Source organism: Fukomys damarensis, unplaced genomic scaffold (genome assembly GCF_012274545.1).
Source record: "Fukomys damarensis isolate Sample0158 unplaced genomic scaffold, DMR_v1.0_HiC HiC_scaffold_39, whole genome shotgun sequence".
In the NCBI taxonomy this organism is placed as follows: domain Eukaryota; kingdom Metazoa; phylum Chordata; class Mammalia; order Rodentia; family Bathyergidae; genus Fukomys; species Fukomys damarensis.
The window spans coordinates 95,019,020-95,043,001 of record NW_022900951.1 but is presented as its reverse complement, the minus strand read 5'-3'; the positions used below and the strand labels follow the sequence as shown (position 1 = coordinate 95,043,001).

The following is a 23,982-nucleotide window of genomic DNA, read 5'->3' as shown; positions in this document are numbered from 1 at the left end:
TGCAGATAAGAGTCTGTTAAACTTTTAAGAATTTACTTATATTAAAAGTAATCATGTTTGAGGTAAGGGTGGCAAAAGTGGAGGACTATTTAGAGACACAGATTTCTTGCAGACAAAAATTTTGAAATCAGAATGAGGGAACTAGTGTCATACTGAATTTAGTTATGTAATTATATATAATGCTTTAGTTATAATTAAATGTATGTGTTACTGCAGCACCAGTTACCTAACAAGCTCATAACTCATGTTAAAATCCTTTAGAGACATACAATATTTGCACATATTATTGTTTTACATGGATTGAAACAGTAAATATAGATTAGATTTATTGAATGGGTCTCTGCTTTAACAATAAATTTCCTAAGTACTTTAGCATCTTAGTGTGATTTTACTTTGCATTTTTAGTTATATTATTGTTAAGAGTGTTTGAGAACTTGCCTTCAAAATAATAACAGTGTTAAAGTTTCCCCCATTCCTGAGATGAAAGTCCACTGATAAGTGGGGGGAAAAGATCCACTGATAGTCATAGATAAAATTTAACACAGAAGAATAAAATATTCAGAGTTGCACATATCCCTACATAGAAACACTTTCAGTCTTATACAGGAGGAAACTGAAGCCCAGAGATGTTATGGGATTTGGGAAAGATAAAAGTTATTTGGAAGAACTGGAACTCAAATTCTCTGCTCCTGGGTGCATTGTATTTCCCGCTAGGTAATACAATGAAGGGAGAGTCATTCCTGGCCTACCCCCAAAGAGTCCAGTTGGGGAGATGAAAAGGTGTGAAGGTAAATACAACAAATGGTAGAAAGTAACCCTTCTCATAAAGAGGTCTGGAGATCATTCTGTGAAATTTGGTTCTTCACACATTTAAAAATAAACTTCAGTGTTGTACTGTGAATACACACAAGAAAGGAAAGAAGTCAGAAAAATTTCCATACTCCTTGAGAGAAAAAGGTCCTAAAATTTACTATTCCTAGGATTTAAATGTAGGCAATACTGGTTTAAAGTTTTTTATGACTTAACCTAAGTTTTTAGGTAAATGAATAGCTATTGTGACAGTGAATCTTGACCGTCAGCATCACTGTATTGAGACACCTAGGGCATTAGGAGAGCTCATGCATAAGTGGATCATAGAGGCAGGACCTTGGGTACTCTATCTGGTCCTTGGCCTGTGGCACCAGTCCTGTTTCAGACACCTGTTCTGTTTCAGACCTGCCATGAACTAGGCAGCTTTGCTTCACCATGTTCTTCTGCCGTGATGGTCCTGCCTTAGAACTAGTTGAATGGATGCAAACCCCTGAATTCTTCAGCCAAAATACATCTCTCCTTTTTTAAGTTCTCAGAGTCAGATATTTTGAACCAGCAACAGGATTGCTGACTAATATAGATGTTAAATGAATAAATATACCCAAGTTATTTAGACATAATTTTAAGATTAGATTCAGTAGATAGCCTCAAAGAGCTAGAAGACATTTCAGTAAGGATATTTTCTAATATAGTTGTTGAGATATGGATTGGGCCCATCTCAGAGTACAGAGAATTCCTAGTAGAGAAGGTGATCAATGGAAGGCTTATGGACCTCTTGACAGGGATGGTAGTACACAGCAAAATTTAATACCATGTAGGTAATAGAATCCATATGATTTATAAGTTATCTTTGAACATCTATATTTTGTGACTTGAATTATTTCAATATCTCTCTAAACTGGAAACATATAAATATTAAATTTTCTTTACTTTCCACAAGAAATCCTTTTTTTCTTGATTTTTACAGTAGCAAAGTATATCTAATGGCAAAAATAAGTCTATGACTATGAATTGACATCTTCATTATGTTAGGACTATATTACCATTTCATCAAAGGTGTGTTTCATCACAGGTGCATCTATAACTAACACATTTTCATGAATGCATCAAAGAAACAGTTCATTTTGTCATTGAAAGAATTTAAACAGAAGGCAAGAATTTCCCTCTGTGCTAGAGTTTTCTGACTATAATAGGCTATAGGTAAGATGTCCTTAACTTCCATTTTTATTGGTATTTGTTTACAATACATAATAATTACCTTCATTTTGGGAAATGGGCATCTATATGAAGAAATTCTGCCAAAAATGTATACACACTTCAAGAAAAGAAAAATAGGGGCTGGGGATTTAGCTCAGTAGTTCTGCAGCCTGCCTTGCAAGCTCAGGGACCTAAGTTCGATCCCGGGTACCAAAAAAAATGTTGAAAAGAAAAATAGTATAATGTCTTTTCAGCAGATGGTGTTACCCTCAAACGGGGGACCCTAGAGGTTGTCGTATATCACAGAAAACCCACTACACTGCTGGCCCCTAGAGAAGAAATTGAAAATGCGTGTGCAAAAATTTCAATGACCAACGTCACCTGAGTGGTACCTTGCCATACTAATAAATGTCTGGAAGCTAATGGCCACCACTTGGGTAACTCTTGTAATTGTAGAGGCCAAAGGTGACTTTTATTAATCTCATGATGTCTCAATACATTTAGAATTAAAATATTGATACAGATTCTTCTCCTGAAGCATGTATAAATTTGTGGGTGGTCTGTCAGGTTGTCTGTCTGACTTCTCTTTCTTTCTAGATAGATACAGATATAGTTGTAGATGTAGACACAGATATAAATATATAAAGATCACTTTCAACCCCTTTCTCCTCCACCTTCCCTCTGCGTCTTTCTGGGTCCACTGCCCTGTCTCCAAAAAGTCTACTTCCCTGTGTCAAACCATCTTTCCCCTATTTTACTATTTAATGTACTTTTTACTTGAGTTTCTCAAGAGAAACCATGCAGTATCTAACATTCTATCTGATTTATTTCACTTGATATTATGGTCTCAAGATTTATCCATTTTCCTACAAATGACTCAAATTCATCCTTTTTATGACTAAATAATACTCCATTGTGTATATATACTACATTTTCTTTATCCATTCAGTTATTGATTCACAGTTAGATTGTTTCTATAGAATAGCTCTTTTCCTAGAGTAGCTATTGTGAATTGCACTGCTGCAAATATGAATAGTCAAGTATCAACAACTCCTTTGGGAAATACCCAGGAGAGGTATAACAAGATCAAATGGAATTTCTATTTTTAGTTTTTTGAAGAATCTCCATACAGATTTCCATAGTTGCAATAGTTTATATTCCTATCAGCAATATAGAAAAGTTTCTTTTTCCCACATCCTTGCCAACATTTATTGTTTTATGTGTTCTTGATGATAGCCATTTTGACCAGAGTAAGATGGAATTTCAGAGGTTTTTTAGATATTTTAAAAATTAATTTTATTGGTACATTTTAGGCATACAATATAATGACATTCATCATTGGAAATTCATGCTTTTACATAATATATCTTGGTTCTTGTTTTTTTCACCATTCCCCTGCCCTTCAACCCCTCTACTTTACCTATTTATAAAGACTTTGTTTCCATTTTTTCCTTATCTCATATTAATTCCATTCCCTTCTTCCCTTTCCCCAGCCCCTCGCACTTCCCCTTTGCTCCTTTTCTTCCTATTTCACATTATCTATTACACCTTTTGATCTTTATTTACACTTTCAGTTTCTCACAGCAGAGAAACTATTCAGTATTTACACGTGTGTCTTATTTATTTCACTTAAGAGTATCACCTTAATGTACATCCATTTTTGATTTACATTTACATAATAGCTAATGATGCTGAAAATATTTCTATGTACTTATTAGCCATTTCTACTTCTTCTTTTGAGATGTGTCCATTTTATTTGCTCATTTGTTGTGATTGGATCATTTGTTTTTTTGAAGTCTAATCTTTTTCTTTCTTTTTTTTTTTTTTTTTTTTTTTTTGGTTCAAAAAATGTGGTACCGGAGATCGAACTCGGGTCCTTGCGCTTGCAATGCAGGCAGCAGAACCACTGAGCTAAATCACTGGCCCTTTGAAGTCTATTTTTTTTTTTACTTCTTTATATCCTCTATATATTAGTTTTCTGTCTGAGGAATAGATGGTATAAATTTTCCTCATCCTGTAGGTTTTCTCTTCACTATGTTGTTTCTTTTGCTATTCATAAGCATTTAACTTGATATAATTCTGTTTGTTGAATCTTGGTATTTATTATGCCATTGGAGTTTTTTGTTTGTTTCATTTTTTTTTTTTCAGACAGGGTCTCACTATGTACTTGAGGTTGACCTGGAACTCACTATGTAGCCCAGGCTGGTCTCAAACTCACAGTGATCCTCCTGCCTCAGCCTCCTGAGTTCTGGGATTACAGGTTTGTGCCACCACACCCAGCAGCCATTGGAGTTCTGTTCAGGAAATCCTTGCCTATGCCCATGTCTTCAAATGTTTCCCCAAATTTATTTTCAAGTGGTTTTAGCATTTTCTGTTTTTATATCTAGATCTATGACTCATTTTGACTAGATTTTATTAGAGGATGAGAAATATGGGTCTAGTTTCATTCTTCTACATTTGGATAACCAGTTTTCCCAGCACCATTTGTTAAAGGGGCTACCTTTTCTCTGTCATATATTTGTACCTCCTTTGTAGAAGACCAAATGACTAAAGATGCATAGGTTCATTTCTGTGTCTTTCATTGTATTCCATTGGCCTAGATGCCTATTTTTGTGCCAGTGCAATTTTGTTTTTATTACTATGGCTTCATAATACCATATGAAATTTGGGATTGTGGTGCATCTTTCTTTGTTCTTTTTGCTAAGGATTGTGTTGGTTATTCTGGGTCTCTTCTGGTTCCATATAAATTGTAGGATTATTTTCTAGTTCTGTGAAGACTATTGTTGGTATTTCAATACTAATTGCAAATTCTTGTCAAATACTATATATGTCATTTTTGGTAATATGGCTCTGTTGACGATACTGATTCTGCTGATCTATGAACAGGGGATGTCTTTCCATTTTCTAATGTCATCTTCAATCTCTTTCTCTTGAGTATTACAGTTTTCATTATAGAGATCTTTCACCATCTTGGTTAGGTTGATTCCTAAGTATTTAATTTTTTGAGGCTACTGTATATAGATTTGTTTTCCTTATTTCATTCTTGGTGGGTTCATTATTGATGTACAAGAATGTTACTGACTTTTGTGCGTGTCAATTTTGTATCCTGGCACTTGACTGAATTGATTAGTTCTTCAAAAAACTTTATTATTATTATTTTTATTTTTATTTTTTAGACAGGGTCTCACTATGTAGTTGAGACTGACCTGGAACTCACTATGTAGCCCAGACTAATCTTGAACTCCCAGCGATCCTCCTGCCTCAGCCTCCTGAGTGCTGGGATAACAGGCATGCGCCACCATGCCCAGCCTGTTATTATTTTTATTAGTGCATGTTTGCAGTACATAATGATTGCATTTCTCATGGGGAGTTGGTACATGTACATAACACATCCCAATTCCTTTTCTCAATTTCCTCCCCTACCCTCCTTCTCCCCTCCCTCCATTTCTTTGTCCCCTTCCCTTTTGCAAAAGATCTACCTCTGTATTTCCTGTTATCTTTTATTTTTCTTTTTATGTTTGTATTTTGTTTTTTTATATAAGAAAATCATGCTATATTTAAGCTTGTGTGTCTGATTTATTTCACTTAATATTATGGTCTAGAGTTGCATCCATTTTCCTACAAATGACTCCATATTATCCTTCTTTCTGGCAGAGTAGTGCACCATTGTCTACAAATAACATATTTTCTTTGCATAGTTTGACTTCTTCCTTTTTCTAGTCATATTATTTTAATTTTTTTCTTTTGCATGATGGGTCTAGCTAAAGTTTTGAGATCTATGTTGAAGAGGAATATTGAGAGTTGTCTCATTCTTGATTTTAGAAGGAATGATTACAGATTTTCCGCATTTAGTATGATGCTGGGTATTGGTTTGTCATAAATACCTTTTATCAGTTTCAGGTAAGCTCCTTTTATACCTGATTTTGTCAGAGATTTTTGTTGTTGTTGTTGTTTTAAGACAGGCTCTCACTATGTAGTTGAAACTGACCTGGAACTTACTATGTAGCCCAGGCTGGTCTCGAACTCACAGCAGTCCTCCTGCCTCAGCCTCACAAGTGCTGGGATTTTGTCAGAGTTTTTACTACGAAATGATGTTGGATTTTGTCAAAGGCTTTTATGCATCTAATGAGATGATCCTGTTATTTCTATCCTTAATAGTATTTTTTGTTATATTACATTTATTGATTTACATATGTTATACCATCCTTGCCTCCCTGGGGTGAAGCCAACTTGGTCATGATGTATGATCTTTTAAATGATTTGTTGCATTCTGTTTACAAGTATTTTATTGAGAATTTTTTGAATCTATGTTCATCAAAGTTACTGACCTGTAGTTTTTGTACGTTTTGTTGGGTACTTGTCAAGTTTTGGTTTTAGTGATGCTGGCTTCATAGAATGAGTTTATGAGTGTTCCTTTCAGAAGATATATGTGTTGAGAAATTTGTTGTTTCTTTCAGATTCTATTTTTTGGAATTTAAATTTTCAAAATAGTTTCTTATAATCTTCTGCATTTCAATGGTGTGTGTTTTAACTTTCTAATTGTGATCAGTACACTATTAAATGTTTTTTTTTTCAATATAGATAGTTCAAGTGCTTTCTGTTTTAAGTTTCTCCCTACATATGGGAAAACATTTTTAAAAAGCAAAGTAAGTGGGAAAAATAAATCTCTGTCTCTGAAGGCTTGCAAGTATTTTTATTTTTGTTTACAGATTTTTCTATGAGTTAGGGTTAGGGTAGTAGTCCTTTGTCTGAGGAACAGCTGGTAAAAATTTTTTCCCACATTGTAGATTGTCTTTTAGTTCTGTTGATGGTTTCTTTTGCAGTGCAGAAGCTTTATAATAAGATGAGATCCCAGTTGTTGATTCTTTGTTAGTTGCCATGCTACTGAGGACTTTTTCATAGTCTTTTCCTATGCCAGTCTCTTCAAGAGTTCTGCCTAACTTATCTTCCAGCAAGTTTAGTGACTCTTTTTTAATATTTAGATCTTTAATCCACTTCAATTTTAGTTTAGTGAATGGTGAAAATTAAGGGTCTAATTTTAATCTTCGGCAGGTTGAAATCCAGTTTTTCCAACACCATTTATTAAAGAGGCTATCTTTCCTCCAGTGAGGATAGTTGGCTCCTTTGTCAAACATGAGGTATCTAAGTACATCTGGATTTGTTTTTTTATCTTCCACTGTAGTCTGCTGATCCTAGGTTCTGTTTCTTTGCCAGTACCATGCTGTTTTTATCACAGTGGCTTTGTAGTATATTTTCAGATGGGGAATTGTTATACCCACTGCCATGTCTCTGTTGCCTAGGATGGCTTTTGCTATTCTAGGTCTCTTCTGGTTCCAAATGAATTTTTGGATTATTTTTTCTAGTTCTGTGAAATATAGTGTTGGAATTTCAATTGGCATTGTGTTGAATCCATTCCACATCACTGGTCATTAAAGAGATGCAGATGAAAACAACACTGAGATTCCACCTCACCCCACAAAGAATGGCTGCTATCAAGAAGTCAACCAGTAACAATTGTTGGCGGGGTTGTGGGGAGAAAGGAACCCTTCTCCATTGTTGGTGGGAGTGCAGACTGGTGCAACCACTATGGAAATCAATAGGGAGATACATCAAAGAACTAGGATTAGAGGTTCCATTTGACCCAGCCATCCCTCTGCTGGGTATCTTTCCAAAAGAATTAAAAGAATCATATCACAGTGATATATGTGCACCTATGTTTACAGCGGCACAGTTTGTAATAGCTAAAACTTGGAAACAGCCCATTTGCCTTTCAGTTGGAAACTGGATAAAGATGAGGTTTTTCTATAAAATGGAATACTACTCAGCCATAAAGAATGAGAAATTAGATTCATTCATAGGAACATGGATACATATTGAAGATATACTCCTAAGTGAAATAAACAAGTCACACATGTGTAAATACTGAATAGTTTCTCTGGCGTGAAAAAGTATAATAGTACATACAATCCTAATGAGATAATTACCAGGAGAAATCTTAACTGCAGACTGGGTTTGCTTTGCCAAAAATTCATTATTTAGTAGCTAAAATAATCTGCTAGATTATACTTCTATGTTACAAGATATTCACGGTAAAATGGTTAATTAAAATAGTCACATTTTAAATTTTGTCTTTAATTGAACATTATGTATTTCAACATTGGTGATTATAATATATAGACTTGATTTTGCAATAGTTTTATGGTCTTCTGCATCTTCTTTTTTGATATGTTGAAATTTCAGTTTTAGTTGGGTCATTTGTGTTTTTTTTTCCTTTGGTACCTAGGATTGAACTCAGGACCTTATGCTTGCAAGGTAGGTGTGGTGCCACTGAGCTAAATCCCTGGCTGGTCATTTATTCTTATTGAGAAAAAACAATCTCAGAAGAAAATGTTACATATTTTAGGAATAAGGTTTATTTTTAAATTAACTCCTCTGGGAAAGTTCGCAAATGTGACAGCACTGTAGCAAAACTAATCAATTGCAGCCCGGGATTTAGTTTAGTGGTGCTGCCACCTTTCTTGTAAGTGCAAGGACCTGAGTTCAATTGCCGGTATAAAAAACAACACCAACAAAACTAATCAATTGCGATATAAAGCATTGTACATAATTTTGATATAGCACCTGTTATAAATTCAGAAAGAACTTGTATAGTTTGCCTTAGGTAAAACTGCTTCATTTTGAAGGAAGTGGCTCCCATCATAGTAGTTGCTTCAGAAACGACTGGGAAGAAGAGACTTGTGTAGTAGAATGTAGAGAAAAGTGGATATAATGCTTAATTGTATGTGTTTTGGCTATTTTGTCAAACAATATTTAGATATTTCTATGGTAAGATTAACTTTTAAATCAATAAACTTCTAGTAAAGCAGAATATTCTTCCTAATGTGAGTGGTCTTGTGCACTCATTTTTGAAGGCCGTAATAGAAAAAAAATGATTTCTCCCCCAAAAGAAAGACCAGATTCAAGTTCGAGTTCCAATAACTCTTCCCCAGCCTGCTGGTTTCCATAATTGCTTAGAATTAATTTCACACTCTCATGGTCTCTCATATATATATAATATAATCTCCTGTTGGTTCTATTTCTCTAGAGAATCCAGAAAAAATACAGGAGAAAAACACAATCCTGATTTACTGTTTTTGGTATTTTCTTTTCATGTCTGCCCCTGTGTTTATTCTTGGTTGTTGGTTTCTGCAACTGTTCGGCCCTGTTGATTACAGCTTCACTTCACTGTGTTCTTAGACCTCTCTGTGTACATGTCCAGCACTCTGTCACCTGCTGTGGTGGTTTCCAGATGAAAAAGCTTAAGAAGACCTTAAGGAATTCATGCCTGGAAGCAATGAATCTTGAGATAAAGCCAAATATAACCATGACCAGTTGTGTAAGTGAAAGCTGAGCAGCATGCAATAGAAGTCCACTAGGAATGGTGACTCCTACTTGGATATATGAGAGTATGTGTGGCTGATCCTTAAGGATAGAGGGGTTGAAAATCACTGCCTTATGGTGGATGGAATGAAAATATAAAAGTGTATGAGGTACACAGAGAACATAGTGAGCGAGGGCTTTGGACTAGGGCCGGAGAGTATATACTGAGAATAAGAAAAGATGTTACATACTGTGTGCTGGGATATTATAGACAGTACTCACCAAGGAAGTATTATCAAATTAAATGGACCTTAGAAGCAGAGTTTGGTGGTATAAACCTGTAATCCTGGCACTCAGAAGACTGAGGCATGAGGATCATCGTGAATTCAAGGCTAGCCTGGGCTACCTAATGAGTTCAGGGCCAGCCTGAACTATATAGTGAGACCTTGTCTCTAACTGACTGACTGAATGAACGAACCCCAGAAAAGAGACAGTTTATTCTCAGCAACCATGGATATATTCTTTATTTTCTTCCATGAAAGTTGCTTCTATTTAGGGATGCCTCAACCATCAAACTTGGTCTATTCTGCTATATGGTAATGAGTTAATTTTACCTCGGGTAAGCAGTACTCAGAGAGAAAGTGATGCTTGAATTTGATCATATCTATTTCTCATTTTGGCTCAGAATTATCTAATACTGGCCACGGGTGCAGGGAACTTCATGGGAATATGACTGGGTTGTTGGAACAGGGTTCCTTTGTGTACAACTGAAATGAAAGGACATCTATGAAGTATATCAGTAACTCTAAAGAACTGCACAGATCCAGGCACTATTGTAATGCTTTTAATTTTTTTAGAAACAACTGTTATTATGTGAATGTCATATTTAAGTTCTTGAGTAAGGGCTTTACCCAACTTTCTGCAATCAAATATTGATGAACAGCTTTTGTTTTAAAAAGTTGCTTACATTTTTCTAAATGGCCAGTTTTGCACTTCAAAGAATTTATTAGAGCTGTCAAAAGGGGTTCCTTATAGTTCATTGTTACCTATAGCATGTTCTGATTTATAGTCCCAAAATGGCAGTTCAATTTACAATACAAATCACATAGATTCAATTTATAAATATTTTAGTTAAGTTTATTGATGTGTGATTTAAATATAGGAAAATTTATCATTTTTAGGTGCACAGCTCTGAGTTTTGACAACCATGCAATAGTCATGTGATTATCACCAGAATCAAGATATGCAACTATTCCATTATGGTTCACATTCTCTTCATTGGTAGCAACCCACTTTCCTTACCCCTGGCCCCTGGTGCTGGTCTATTTTATGCCCCTTTAGTATTGCTTTTTCCTGATGTAATATAAATGGAATTATACAGTATTTAGCTTTGTGAGTCAGGTTTATTTTACACCTTTGAGGGTCCCCCAGTTGTGTATATCAGTAATTTGTTTATTTTTATTGCAGAGTAGTATTTTTTGATGTGGATATGTCATTGTTTATCCGTGCACCAGTTAAAGAACACTTCAGCTATTTTTATTTTGTGATGATTATTAATACATCTACCATGACATTTATATGTAGGTTTTGGTGTGAACGTAACTTTTCATTTGTCTAGGGAATGCCTTAGAGAGGTTGATAGAGCATAAGGTTAAATTTATGTTTAACTTTATGAGAAATGGCCAGAACACTTTTCAGGGCATAGTACCATTTTGTATTTTCTTCCTTTCTTTTTTTTTTTGGTACTGGGGATTAAACTCGGGTCCTTGCTCTTGCAAGGCCACCGAACCGCTGAGCTAAATCCCCGGCCCCCATTTTGTATTTTCAATAGCAAACTATGAGTGGTTCAGTTGTTCAGTATCCTTGTGAGTTTCTTGACATTGCCAGATTTTAATTTTTAAATTTTTAATTATTTTAGTAGATATAAGCACATTTTAAATGATTGAATATTTTAGATGAATTATGCCACAATAAATTTGATCATCTAACCAATAAATGATAAGCAACAAAGTAGAAGAAAACAGTAGTAAAATATAAAAGTGACTAAGGGTGGAAATCAAAAGTAAAAAGGAACTTAGAAAACTAAAAATGAAAAGCACGAATAGGGCAAATGATTTAAAATAGTCTGTTCACAGAAAAAGCAATGTGAATATCCGAGAATCATGAAAAAAGACTAAAGCTCTCTAGCTAAATAGCAGAATGCACAAGGCTTTTCTTTCTTTTTTTTTTTTTTTACAACAAAATACCGATTAAATACATCCAGGGTCAGGATCTATAAAAAATTAAAAAACAAATACCCATCTTACATCGATACTGTTTTAAGCACTGGATCTAGCAGACATTTGGTTATGTGTGCAAGATCTATAAATAAGACTATTTATGTCACATTACTTATATTGAATTATTGGAAACTGCATATGCCAATGAAAAATGGATAAAAATGTATCATGTTTTAATCTGCATGCACCTTATGATTAATGATTTTAGACATTTTTTCATGCACTTGAGTATTCTTTGAGTGTTTAGATATTTGCCCATTATAAATTGGGTTGTCTTGTCTTTATTGTTGATGTGTAGTTGTTTTCTAGATTCTATATGTAAATCCTACATCATATGTGGTTTGCAAATATTTTCCTCTAGTTTGTGGTTTGTATTGTCATTCTCCTGAGAGTGTCTTTCTCAGAACAAAATAGTTTCATTTTGATAAAAATCTATTTATCAAGCTTTTTATGTCTCATACTTTTCATGGCATAGCTACAAGATCTTTGCCTAACTTGTATTAGTCAGCTTCCCTTCACTGTGAAAAATCCCTCAGGTAAATAAACCTAGGAGGAGGAAATGTATATTTTGGCTCAAAGTTTCAGAAGTTCCAGTCCATAGTTGCTTGGCCCTATTGCTTTGGACCTGTGTCTGCACAGTATATAATGCAGGGTGTACATTGTGGAGGAGGTCTGGTCTTCTCATGGTGGTAGAAAGTGAAGAAGAGATAAAAAGCCAGGGCTTCTAAATCCTCTTCAAGGGTACTCCTCCAGTGACGTAACTTCCTTACAGTAAGCCCGCTTCCTAATCACTCCATTATTTCCCAGTACCACCAGAGGCTGACGACCACGCCATTATCACATGGGTCTTAGAAGGGTGTTTAAGATCCAAACAATAATATAATATTCTAAAGATTTTTTTCCTATCCTTTCATCCCAAAATTTTATACTTTCATATTTTATGTTTAGGTCTGTGATCCATTTGGGGCCAACTTAAATATTTCTTTCTTTTAGGTAATGGAAATGAAATACTAAGAGCTGCTGCCTCTAGTTGGTACTTTGGAAACAAGACTGTGAGTGATTTTTCACCTCTTTTGACCCTGATCAGCAGTCAAAACCATAAATGACTTTGTGACATAGGTACTCAAAAGTGCGTTTTTATGGAGTTGGAAGTTTCATGAGAGAATACTTATCCTTAACACCAGTTTTTTTCCTTATTACTTTCCCCTGTATTTCTGTTTCATTAAAAAATAAATCTTCTGTCTACCCACTAAATGTATTTCATTTCCCACTTAATAGCTCCAACTTATTTGGAAAACATACTAACTTAACTGTCTTACTTATTTGAAGCTCACAATCTCCACTGCCTCCAACTGTAAACATTACTGGTCATTACCCTTTTCTTTCTGCTAAGAATCTTATGCAGCTTTTCTCTAATTTAACTTCTGGTATAATTTTGAACATTTTTATAAAATATGCCACTAGCTATATTGTCAGAAAACAGTAAATGGAGTAAAACTTACAATAAAACTAGAAATTTTTCAGTTTTGTTTATGGTATCTGTTAAAATGGTGATGTCAAGCCCTGTAAGAGCTAGAACTGTTTGGTCTTTATTTTTTTCATGATCTTATCCCTGTACTGACTTACTTTCAAGTAACAGAAATGCACTGTTGCTTGCAATAGTCTAACAGGGCCAAGAGGCCAAGGGCATGAAGGTGGAAAAGCTCAGCAACCTTTTGACTATCCTTTCTTCTAATATTTATGTATAGGCTGACATTGGTTATATTTTTGCTCCTTTTTCTGTGACTTCTTGTGTTGGTCAGCTTCCCCATTGCTGGGACAAGATACCTGATTCCCACAATTTAAGGAAGAGGATTATTTTGGCTCACAGTGTCAGGTTTCAGTCTGTGCTCAGCAGGCTCCAAGGCAAAATTATAATGGTGGGAGTGAGTGGCACAAGACAGCTGTTCAACACATTGCATCTGGGAAGCAGGGTGCAGGGGAAGAAACAGAGAGGAAGGGACTAGGAACCAGATACTGTTACTAGGATTATACCCCCATGAGTCACTTCTTCTAAATATGCCCCACTTGCTAATAGCTCATTTAGCTATTAGATGATTATCTATGAGTTCATAAACTATGGATAGTTCATCAACTATGAATGAAGTTATTTCCCTTAAAATCCAGTCAACTCTTTAGAAGTCTCTTAATCAACATGACAGTCAAGATTAATTCACACAAGGGCACCCTTTGTCATCTTGATACTTTATCACATCTCCTTAAAGCACACTGTATCTCTAAACACAAGGTCATGATTCTACCTAATATAACTCTCCCATTTACAACTGCAAATGCACTAATCCCTTCCTCCAAAGCCTCAACAGTTTCAGCATTTCTCAAAAATCCAAGTCCACAGTTTCATCTGAGACTCAAGATAAATTTGGTTATGAACTCCTTTAAAACTTACAGACAAATTACATATTCCTACGATACAATGCCACAAGATAAGCATTCTTGTTCTAAAAGGGGAATAAAAAGGAGAATAGAAAAGAGTAGGACCAAAACAAGATGAAAACCCAGCAGGGTAAACATTAAATTTTTTAGTTCCATATCTGGCATTGGGTACCTAAAGGCTTGGTTGACACCCTGCACCCCCAATCCATGACCTTACTGGTTGCAGCTCACATGGCCTCTTTCATAAACTGGCTCTGCTCACTGCCTGTGCCTTACTTCAGCAGAAGTTCTACCTTCCTGATGTCTTCATCTTCCTGTGGCCTCACTTCCACAGCTTTATGAATTACCATTTCAGGGGCACACTGCCTGGCAATTCCTGTCTTTCCTTTGAAATCTGGATGGAAGTATCTATGAACCCATAATTCTTGCATTGTATATGCCTGAAAAACCAGCATCATGTGGACAATGTCAAAGTCTGCTGCCAGTTTAAGCAGTTTCTGTGCCCCTATGGACCATAACCACAGAGACAGCTAGGTAACTGGATGACTGAGCATGGTGAAATGAATCCTGGGGAACCAATACCCTAGGCATCCTGACTCAGGTCCCATGAATGTGTTCTTACATGAAAGTTTCATACTTTTGCAATGTAGAGCCTGTGATGGCTGGAATCTTGCTGATTCCTGATATTCCCTCAAGGCATCTTTCTTTTAGTGTTTGGTTCTTTTACAGGGTGCTAGTCTCTTCAGCCACCACACTTCCTTTAGCCTCAATTTTACATGTGGTTCTTATGCAAAAATTTAAGTGTTTCAAAACTTTCTGTTCTACCATTTGCTCTCTCTTCTCTTATAAATCTGGCTAAAAAGCAGTTAGTAATACCCATGCTACAGCCTAAACATTGGGATGACTTGAAATTTCTTCTGCAAGATCAAGTAGTTTGTTACCTTTAAATTCAACCTCACACAAAGTCTTAGGACCTGGACAAAATGCAGACAAATGTTTTGCCACAAAGTGAAGCATGCATGGCCTCCAGTCGAACTTATCATCCTTATTCTTGGCCTCATGAGCCTGGCCTTTACTGTCCACATTTTTATCAGTATTCTGGTCTTCTGAGCTCTGACAAGAATTGCCTGTCAAGTTGTGTTTATAATGTTTTAGTCTTTCTCTCGCCCATTTCTCCAAATTTTTGCAAAATCCTCCTACAAATCAATTCCAAAGGATTCTGAACTACATGTATAGTTATAGTAGCAATCCTACTTTTTGGTAAAATTTTCTGTATTTGCCATCTTGCCTGTTGCTGAGAAAAAAAAAAAACTACGTGATGTTTGCAACTTAAATTAGAAGAGTTTCATTTTGCCTCATGGTTTCAGAGCTTTCACTCTATGGTCATCTGGTTCCAAGGCAGAAATGTCATAGAAGATGGCCAGGTAGCCAAGATCCAGAGCACAGAAGAACAGCCAGAGAAGAAGGGCCAAGGACTGGATATTGTCCTGAGGTCATATCCCTCATGACCTTTTTTTTTCAACTAGGCCCCACTTGCTAGTAACCCATTCAGCTATGAACTCAACAATGGTTCTACCCATCAGTGTGTTTAGTATCCTCACAATCCAGTCACCCCTCCAAGCATCTTTTAAACATAGTCAAGAAAAGTTATTTCTTTTATGTTTAAAATAAATACTTCTTTATTTTCTTTCTGCATAGTGGCTTTCTCTGACTCCACTTACATGTGACTGCTCAAAGACCTGGAGTTTACTTCTAGCCAGATTGGAATTACTCTGCTTCAATTCTCAGGAGAAACAACAGAATTAGTTCAGCTTAAGAAAAGGTCATCCTTGGATCAGTGAGCTTTGCTTAATAGTGGTGGGATTTAAAAGAACAGTCCATGTTTATCTCTGTGGGTAGAAGGTACAGTATACAGTTCATGGAGACTAAAAAAGGATGTTGTATCTACTACAAGTTCTAAAAGTTATAGTTGGCATAGATTTACTTTTAACAAAGAATTATAATTAATTGTTCTTCAGAATGTGAAGTTCCTAGGAAATACATTAGCTATTTAAAAACAAAATGTGCTGGTACATGCCTGTAATCCCATCACTCGGGAGGCTGAGGCAGGAGGACTGCTGTGAGTTTGAGACCAGCCTGGGCTACATAGTGAGTTCCAGGTCAGTTTCAATTCCATAGTGAACCCCCCCAAATAAATAAATAAAATAAAAACAAAATGTAAGTTAAGGATTACAAAACTAGAAAAAGTCACACTGTTCTCAAAGAATGACTTGTTTTGCTCCATTTTAAGAATAATTAAACTTATGTAACACACAGAAATTTTGTGAAATATATTGACCACAGAATACTTTTTATTTTAAAAGGTATCCTGTGGATCTAACAATTGAAGAGTTTTGAGTTTAAAGTAAATGGATGCTTAAAATAGACTTAAATATACACTTCTGAACAGTTCGATTTGTTTATTTAAATTCAAAGTTGCCTTCAAATGGAGAAAATACTAACATTATTCTGTTTCTGCTTAATTAAATATTTAACATGTTATTCCATTTAGTTCTTACAACCACCTTTTAAGAAGTAGGTGTTACACAAGGTCCTAATGAGTTAATTAGGAGTGCGAAATAGGAAGAAAAGGGCTAAAGGTGTAGGGAAAGTGGGAAGGGTAGGGGAAAGGAAATAAGGGAAAAGAAAAAATATGAGAAAATGTAAAAATGGAAATAAAGAGTTTGTAAATGGGGAGGGGAGGAGGGGGTGAACGGAGGGCAGGGACAGGGGGGAAAAATGAGAACCAAGAACTGTCATGTGAAGGTACAGGATCCCATTAATGAATGTAACTGTATTGTAGACCTAGATTGTACCAATAAACTCAATAAAAAAAGAAGTAGGTGTTATAATCCCTGAAATAATGAAGAAATTAAAATCAGGGTAAACATTTAGCAAATAATGTGACAAAACTAGTACTTAAGCTCATATCTGTGTCATTTTGAGTCTTTTCCCACTCATCGTTATGTCCAGGAGTATGAAAAGCTTCAGAATATATACGCTTTCCCTCTCACTTTCTTATCTGTATACCTTAGAATCAATTTCAAATGTGTGGCAACCATTTCTTCACATAAGGAGCTAAAGGAGAGTCATATTAGTTGTTTAATGTTAATTACTTAAGCATTTGCAGGTTTCAGAGATTAGTGAAGACAAAAATCAATATTTAAAAATAATAGTAGCTTCTTCAGATTGGAAATAAATGTTTTTAACCTTACATTCTAAACATTAGGGCATGCTAAATTGGGAATTGGTGAAAAAAGGGGAAAGATGACCTTTTTTAGTCTGAACAAACAGTAAGAGGAAAGCAAAGACTGGCTAAATACTATGAAGCAGTATTTTATGCTTTTCTTGTTTATACACTTGAAACCTGTTATTTGCAAAAACCTATTTTTAATGTGAAAAATCAGAAAAAATATGGCTTAGAAATTGTGGTTGAAGACAAATATTTATAATAAGTTATTTTTTAAATAGTTGCATAAAACAAATATAAATAGTCTAATATTGATACATATGGAAAGCTATCCTTCAAATGTTCATTTTTATGTGTGAGTTAATGGTAGTTTGCCTTCTAATTTATCAAGCTAAATTTCTCTTACCAATAAAATTACAGTCATTTGCAGTTGTAGTACAGACTTAATCTGAAAAATTTGAAACTTCTGCTAATACACATTTCCTAAAATAATTAATATTTTTCCTTTGGGTAGTGAGTGAATTCAGCAAACTTAAGAACATTAAGTTTCTAGCAAAAGATAAGATTTTACTCCCTGTAAGCAGTCTGACCAAATATAGTCTCTTTGAATCATGACTTAGATTATTTGATGTATTTTCAATCTAGCCTAATACTGTATTGGGAATTTACGATGCCCTTTCTAAAAGAAAAGAACTGGGAATGACAGAAGAACTTGATGTTCCAGAGTTCATTAAGATTGCTGATATTTTCTATGGCATGCAAGGAGAAAGCAAGATCATTCTGTTTTAGGTCTTTGTTTTTCCTATTCCCTTAAAAGCTGTCTTTTCAATGGATAAACTAATGTAATTTGACAAAAAGTACACAAGCAAAATCAAGAGTTTTGACCAAAGTGCTGTTCAAAAGGGACCTAATAAAAGTTAGCCTGAGTTACTCATCCACATATTGGCTGTGCCTAGGGAAAATGAAGCCCATTTAGAGTTAATGGGTCAAACCAGTTGTCTGGTAACACTGAGATTCCACCTCACCCCACAAAGAATGGCTGCTATCAAGAAATCACACAATAACAAATGTTGGCGGGGTTGTGGGGAGAAAGGAACCCTTCTCCATTGTTGGTGGGAGTGCAGACTAGTGCAACCACTATGGAAATCAATATGGAGATACCTCAAAGAGCTTGGACTGGAGGTTCCATTTGACCCAGCCATCCCTCTGCTGGGTATCTTTCCAAGAGAACTAAAAGAATCATATCACAGAGAAGTATGTGCACCCATGTTTATAGCGGCACAGTTTGTAATAGCTAAATCTTGGAAACAGCCTATTTGCCCATCCATTGGAAACTGGATAAAGAAGTTGTGGTTTTTCTATAAAATGGAATATTACTCAGCCATAAAGAACGAGAACATAGATTCATTCATAGGAAAATAGATACATATTGAAGATATACTCCTAAGTGAAATAAATAAGTCACACATGTGTAAATACCGAATAAGTTTCCCTGGTGTAAATAATCTACAACAGTGCATAAGATTCTAATAAGATTACTGACATTTAGAAATGGGAACAAAGAAGCTAAAAGTGTAGGAAAGGTGGGATGGGAAGGGGAAGAGTAAAAAGGGAAAAGAAAAAAATGTGAGATAATGAAAAGATGAAAATAAAGTGTTTGTAGATGGGGAGGGAAGGAGGGGGTGAAGGGAGGGCAGAGGTAAGGGGAAAAAATGAGAATCAAGACTTGTCATGTAGAGGTACAAGATCCCAACAATGAATGTAACTGTACTGTATCCCTAAAATGTACCAATAAACTCAAAGCTGAAAAAAAAATTTAAACCAGTTGTCTGGTAATTCTTTTGAGGGCCTATAATGTTGGCATGCCTGGAGCAGATAGGTACTTATTATTGGTAGAATTTTCTCCTGAAGCTAAGACCTCAGTATTGTGTGTTCTTGACCTTGAATTCTCTCTTGATTTCTTTACCTTCCGTTTCTTATTCCTCTGAAATGTATTTTTTATAAAGGCAAGTTGATTTACAACCAAGGTTTACTATAGTGGTGAGCATGTTATATGAGTCAGAGACTTCATGTGACTAATTGATCTGTCAAATCTAACTTTGTTAGCTGGCTCGTTTTAAAGATTGAAATTCTAAGTAGACTTCACATCTATCTTAGATGCTTAGATCAACTTTGATGCTATGGCTGCTGCTAAATTAGGTCTAAAAGCATTACCAGGAGTCAGTTTTGCATATTCATGCTTGATTTGGGGGTTTTAGGGTTTTCTGTAAACCACTTCACTTTTCTTTGACTTCTTTACTTCCAATTTCTGGGCATGGAATTTTTTTTTAAGTTCTGTTTGCTCTTTAGTCAGAGGACCAGTAATAAAGAATATTTCCCCTTTTCTTTTGACCAGGTTCAGAGTCATTTTCTATATTCTCATGTTTTGGAGCTCTATAAATCACGAAATGTGACTTTTAAGCCTATCAGACCTCTCTTCCCCCTTTTAGCATTTTGAAACACAACCAGAAATAAAGTTCTTAGACAACATAAACTGCCTATACATGTAACAAAAATAGAATGTCATGATTATATTATAAAGTGTAATTTATGATAAATCTGTATTTCAGATGTAACTCTGAGGGCCCAACTCTAGTAAAAGATGTAATGAAGTAGTTGGTGATTGGACTTTCTTCTAAAGAATAAGTTCCATTATTATAAACACTGTTGCAACAGACAGGGGAGCACAGATGTTTGCTTGGTTTCATTTCCATTGGATGTATGTACCTAGATGAGGGATTTCTGGATCATTTGATAGTTCAGTTTTAAATTTTTTGAAGAATACTCATAATCACTGTCTTAATTTACATTCCCATCAAAAGTTTGCAAGGGTTCCCTTTTCTCCACATCCTCATCAGCACTTGTCTTTAGTCTCTTTATATATTAGTCATTCTTACTAGGATGAGGTGATAGTTCATTGTGGTTTTGATTTGCATTTCCTGATAATCAGTGATATTGAGCATTTTTTATATACCTATTGGTCATTTGTATGTCTTTTTTTTTTAGAAATATCCATTTGGAGCTATTGCTCATTTTTTAGTTGGGTAGGTTGTTTTGCTCTAGAGTTGAATCCATCAACTGATGAATTATAAAAATGTGGTACATATGCACAATGAAATACTATTCATCCATAAAGGAATGAAATATATCTATGAGAAATGGAAAAACATGGAAAAAAAGTGTTTGTAAGTAGGGAAGGTTGGAGGGGGTGAAGGGAGGGAAGGGGATGGATATATAGGCCATTTCCAAGAGTAAGATATGAAATGTACTGTAATAAATGCAGATATGAATGTATCAGTGTAATATGATGTCTTTAACTCTTTGGGGGAGATAGAAAGGAAATCACTGGGTCAAATTGAATTTCTAGCTTTTGTTTTCTGAGAAATCTCCATACTGATTGGTTTATTAATATACAAATCACATTTACATAGTGGTTTTATTACTTTGCATTCCAGTAAAAACTGTAGAAAGGTTGCTGCTTTCTCTGCAGCCTTGCCAACATTTCTTAGTATTTGATTACTTCTTTTTTTGGTACTGGGAATCGAGCTTAGGTCCTCATGCTTGCCAGGCAGGTGCTACACTGCTGAGCTACATCCGTAGCTATATTATTTGATTTTTTGGTGATACCATGCTTTCTGAAGCAAGGTGGAATCTCAGTGTTCTTTTAATTTGCATATTCTAATGGCTAGTGATATCAAACTTTTTTTATGTATTTATTTTTTCATGTATTCATTTGTAATTCTTTACTTGGGAAATGTCTATTCATTTTGGTTACCTGCTTTTTTATTGGGTCTTTTATTTAGGGGGCCTAATTTTGTGTTTTTTCTATGTTCTAGTTAAGTCCTCTGACTGAGGAATCACTGGTAAAATTTTTTTGCCCATTCTGTAGGTTGTCTCTTCACTGTGATGGTTATTTTCTTTTCTCTACAGAGCCTTTTTAATTATATATTATCCCATTTGCTGATTCTTGGTATTATCTTTCTTGTGCCATTGGGGTTCTTTTCAGAAAGTCCTTGCCTATGTCTTTGTCTTCAAGAGTTGTAGCTATGTTTTTCCAGTAGACTTAGTGTTTCAGTTTTAACATTTAGATCTTTGATCCATTTTGATCCATTTTGACTGTAGTTCATGGGTTAGATGTGATCTTCTGCATGTGGATAACTATTTTTTCTGTATTTAAAAAATATTAAATAGGCTAATGTAAATATATAAAAATTAAATTTATTAAAGAGGCTGTCTTTCCTGCAGTATATGTTTGTGGCTGCTTTGGCAAAGATCAAATAGCTTTATGTGCATGGGGTTATTTCTGCATCCTCGATTCTGTTCCATTGTCCACATATTTGTCATTTTTGTTGTTTTTATCACTGTGGCTTTGTAATATAACTTGAAATCTGGATTGTGATGTCCCCTGCTTTGCTCTACGTACCCGGGATTGCTTTTGCTAGTCTAGGTCTCTGTGGTTCCCTATGAAATTTAGGATTGTTTTCTCTAGATCTCTGAGGAAGGCTGTTAGTATTTTGATTGGGATTGCATTAAATCTATACATCAGTTTGCAAATATGGCCATTTTGATAATATCGGTTCTCCCTACTAAAGAACAGGGGATATCTCCATTTTCTGATGTTTTCTTTGATCTCCTTTTTCAGAGTGCTGTAGTTTTCATTGTAAAGCTGTTTTACTTCCTTGGTTAGTTTAATTCCTAAGTAGTCAGTTTTTCTTAGTGCTATTCTATGTTTTGTTAATTTCTTTCTCAGTAAGTTCATTATTATTATTATTATTATTATTATTATTATTATTATTATTATTATTATTTTCTGATACTGGGGATTGAACTTGGGACCTTGCGCTTGCAAAGCAGGCAGCAGTACCACTGAGCTAAATCCCCAGCCCCTAGTGAGTTCATTATTGATGTACAAGAATGCTACTAATTTTTTTGTGTTAATTTTTTATCCTGCTGCATTGCTGAATTTGTTTTTTTTCTCATTGAGTTTATTGGTACATTTTAGGTACACAGTAGAGTTACATTCATTATTGGGATCTTGTACCTTTACATGACAGGTCTTGGTTCTCATTTTTTCCCCTTGTCCCTGCCCTCCCTTCACCCCCTCCTCCCATCCCCATTTACAAATACTTTATTTCCATTTTTCCATTTTCTCCTATTTTTTCTTTTCTCTTATTACCTTTCCTCTACCCTTCCCACTTTCCCTATGCCTTTAGCCCTTTTCTTCCTATTTCATGTTGTCAAGTATCTCATTAGGATCTTATGTACTGTTATAGTTTATTCACACCAGAGAATCTGTTCAGTATTTACACATGTGTGACATTTGTTTCACTTAGGAGTATATCCTCAATATGTATCCATTTTCCTACAAATGACTCTAATTTCTCATTCTTTATGGCTGAGTAGTACTCCATTTTATAGAAAACCCACATCTTTATCCAGTTTCCAACTGATGGGCAAGTGGGCTGTTTCCAAATTTTAGCTATTACAAACTGTGCCGCTATAAACATAGGTGCATATATATCACTGTGGTATGATTCTTTTGGAAAGATACCCAGGAGAGGGATGGCTGGGTCAAACGGAACCTCTAGTCCCAGCTCTTTGAGGTATTGATTTCCATAGTGGTTGCACCAGTCTGCACTCCCACCAACAATGGAGAAGGGTTCCTTTCTCCGCACAACCCTGCCAACATTTGTTACTGGTTGATTTCTTAATAGCAGCCATTCTTTGAGGGGTGAGGTGAAATCTCAGTGTTGTTTTCATCTGCATCTCTCGAATGACCAGTGATGTGGAACATACTTTCATATATTTACTTGCTGCTTTTACTTCTTTGTCTGAGAAATGTCTGTTCATTTCAGATGCCCATTTTTGAATTAGGTCTTTGTATTTGGGGGGCTGATTGTTTTGAGTTTTTTATATATTCTAGATAATAGTCCTTTGTCTGAGGAGCAGCTGGTAAAATTTTTTTCCCACATTGTAGTTTGTGTCTTAGTTCTGTTGATAGTTTCATTTGCAGTGCAGAAGCTTTTTAATGAGATCCCAGTTGTTGATTCTTTCTGCTAGTTCCCATGCTACTGAGGATTTGTTCATAAAGTCTTTGGAGTAGCAGTAGTGGACACCTTTATCTTGTTCTTGATTTTAAAGTGAAAACTTTCAATTTTTCTCCATTTAATGTGATGTTGGCAGCGAGTTTGCCATAAAGGGCTTTCATCAGATTTAGGTCAGGTCCTTTTATACATATTGTCTTCAGCATTTTTATCATGAATTTGTGTTGCATTTTATCAAAGGCTTTTTCTGTGTCTATTGAGATAGCTATGTGATTTTTGTCGTTGATTCTGTTTGTGTGTTGGATCACATTTATTAATTTATATATGTCGAACCACCCTTGTATCCCTGAGATAAAACCTACTTGGTCACTATCAAGAGTTTGGGTTGGACATTGCCTCTGTGGCCCCACATTGAAGGAAATCAAAATGTAGAGTGAGCTAGGAGGTAATAGTGTGATGTAGACAGGGCACAGCATGTGTGCTTTTAAATTGGTTGGGGTCCAATGTGTGGTGGACAAGGCTGTTCTCCTGTCATGCTTTCATTGCAAAGAAATCAGAAATGTTTGAAAAAAATCTGTTTAGGCTTATTGAA

At 35.3% G+C, this 23,982-nt stretch overlaps 1 protein-coding gene across 6 annotated transcripts in view; it reads left to right on the top strand.

The window, feature by feature from the left end:
• Positions 1-23,982, top strand: part of Klhl13 (kelch like family member 13) — a 198,590-nt gene that overhangs the window by 24,185 nt on the left and 150,423 nt on the right. For 4 of the 6 annotated variants that reach the window (XM_010622652.2, XM_010622651.2, XM_010622650.2 and 1 more), the window contains exon 2: positions 12,639-12,697. The exons of the other annotated variants lie outside the window; for them this stretch is intronic. The gene's annotated coding sequence lies outside the window, so the exon portion shown is untranslated. The remainder of the gene's footprint in view (positions 1-12,638; positions 12,698-23,982) is intronic. 6 annotated transcript variants of the gene reach the window in all.